Source organism: Pristis pectinata, chromosome 5, assembly GCF_009764475.1.
Source record: "Pristis pectinata isolate sPriPec2 chromosome 5, sPriPec2.1.pri, whole genome shotgun sequence".
NCBI classification, from domain to species: domain Eukaryota; kingdom Metazoa; phylum Chordata; class Chondrichthyes; order Rhinopristiformes; family Pristidae; genus Pristis; species Pristis pectinata.
Genome location: NC_067409.1, coordinates 27,555,980 through 27,558,455, shown reverse-complemented (window position 1 = coordinate 27,558,455; position 2,476 = coordinate 27,555,980). Strand labels below are relative to the sequence as shown.

The window sequence follows — 2,476 nt, the reverse complement described above, 5'->3', positions numbered from 1 at the left end:
CATGCATCTTTTGCATAAAGTGTCTGGGGGCAGCCCACAGGTGTCGCCAGGCTTCTGGCGCCAACATACATGCTCACAACTTCCTAACCTGTACGTCTTTGGAATGTGGGAGGAAACTGGTGCACCCAGAGGAAACCCACACAGACACGAGGAAAATGTACAAACTCCTTACAGACAGTGGCCGGATTTGAACCCGAGTCGCTAGCGCTGTAAAGCGTTACGCTAACCGCTACACTACCATATACTAGAAAGAAGGCACCACTGAGATTCGAACTCAGGATCTCCTGTTTGCTAGACAGGCACTTTAACCAACTAAACCACGGCACCAGCTGTGGCATGATGGCATGGGCTCTTTTACAACCACCTCAGAGGCCTGAGCAACAAATAATCTGCTGGAGGAACTCAATGGGTCGAGCAACATCTGTGGGTGGAAAGGAATTGAGAGGCAATTCCTTAGCTCCCTGAATGTGGCAACACAAGTAGACAGATTGGTAAAGAACGTGAATGGCATGTTTGCTTTTATCAGTCGGGGCACTGATATAAAAATTGGGAAGTCATGTTGCAGCTGTATAAAACATTGGTTGGACCACATTTGGACTATAATGTGCAATTCTGGTCACCATGTTACAGGAAGGATGTGGAAGCTTTGCAGTAGATGCAAAAGAGGTTCACCAGGATGTCACCTGGATTAGAGAATATTAGCTATAAGGTGAAATTGGACAAATTTGGATCATTTTCTCTGGAATGTCAGAGGCTGAGGGACTTGATAAAAGTAAATAAAATTGTGAGGGGCATAGATAGGGTAGATAGTCTTTTTTCCGGGGTGGATATGTCAAATATTAATGGCATGGTGTTAAGGTGAGAGGGAAAATTTAAAGGAGATTTGCGAGGCCAGTTTTCCGCCTAGGGAGTGGTAGGTGCTTAGAATGCGCTGCTGGGGGAGGTGGTGGAAGCAGATATGATAGCAACATTTTTAAGAGGCATTTAAACAGGTACATGAACAAACAGGGAATGAGAGGATATAGACCATGTGCAGGCAGATAGGACTAGTTTACACTGGCATTATGATCAGCACAGACATTGTGGGCCGAAGGGCCTATTCCTGTGCTGTCATGTTCTATGTTTGTTCTATGTAAACTGATTACTAAACTGAAATTGTTGCTTGATAATATTTACGAGGATGTTGCCGGGACTTGAGGGACTGAATTATGGAGAGAGGTTGAGCAGGATTGGAGTGTAGGAGAATGAGGGGTGATCTTATAGAGTTATATAAAATTATGATGGGCATAGATAGATAAATGCACACAGTGTTTTTCCCAGGGTTGGGGAATCAAGAACTAGAGGGCATAGGTTTAAGGTGGGAGGGGAGATATTTAAATAGGAACCTGAGGGGCAACTTTATCCACTCAGAGAGTGGTCAGTATATGGAACGAGCTGCCAGAGGAAGTGGTTGAGGCAGGTACATTAACAACATTTAAAAGGTACTTGGACAGCTACATGGATAGGAAAGGCTTAGAGGGATATGGACCAAACATGGGCAAATGGGACTTAGATGGGAATCTTGGTTGGCATGGACCAGTTGGACCGAAGGAACAATGACCTTATAGAGTCATAGAGTCATACAACACTTCTGTGCTGTATGACCCTATAAGGTCCGGCTGACAGTTAAATGGGGACTTTGACACAGACATTAAAATGCACACATCTACTTGCTCATGGGGAGAGCCATGAAAGACATTTTCATTTCATTTTTACAGGATATTTTGTCTGTACTGAGGACCACAGGATCTCTCCTGTGGCCAAGGGCATGTGATGCTGTTTGTCGGGAGGGAAATAAAGCACCAACCCATTCAAAACTGTGTCTTAATATTTATTCAGCAGCCCAAAGCGATTAAGTTGACTAAAGTAAAACATCAAGGCACCATGCCACTTCAACAGCTCAAAAATAGAACTTACACCCAGAGAATGCAGGTCAGCAATCTTTACTATTGATTTTGGAGTTCAGTGATACAGATGTAATCGTGTGTGGTTTGTACACATAACAATGTTCCACTATAATAGGAAATAAGGACCGGATGAGTGATCTTGATTTCTGCAGAACCTATGTACAATGTTGTGTCTACGTCTTGGCGTTGGGCAGAAATCCACTGTAAACAAAGCTTCCAGGCTTAACTGGGATATTCTCCGTAAGTATCTGTAACAGATAATAATTAATAAACAAGGCCCAAAGTGAAGATGATTAAATAATAAACCTTATTATATCTGTTGTGAATACTGACTGCTTTATCTTGCATATCTGTCCTGCTCTCTTTGGTGTGGAGAACATTTGCCCTCTTGTGGCTTACCTGAGCACTGGTTGGGTCTTTCCACATGTTCAGAATCAGAATCAGGTTTATTATCACTGACATATGTCATGAAATTTGTTGTTTTGCAGCAGCTGTACAGTGCAAGCCATAAAGACGTAAAAATTACTATC

General features: G+C 42.9%; 1 non-coding gene across 1 annotated transcript; it reads right to left on the bottom strand.

Annotated features, from left to right (window-relative positions):
* Nucleotides 1-253: 253 nt before the first annotated feature.
* trnaa-agc (transfer RNA alanine (anticodon AGC)) lies at nt 254-327 on the bottom strand. The gene has a single exon. It is a non-coding gene; the product is annotated as a tRNA-Ala (tRNA).
* Nucleotides 328-2,476: the final 2,149 nt, after the last annotated feature.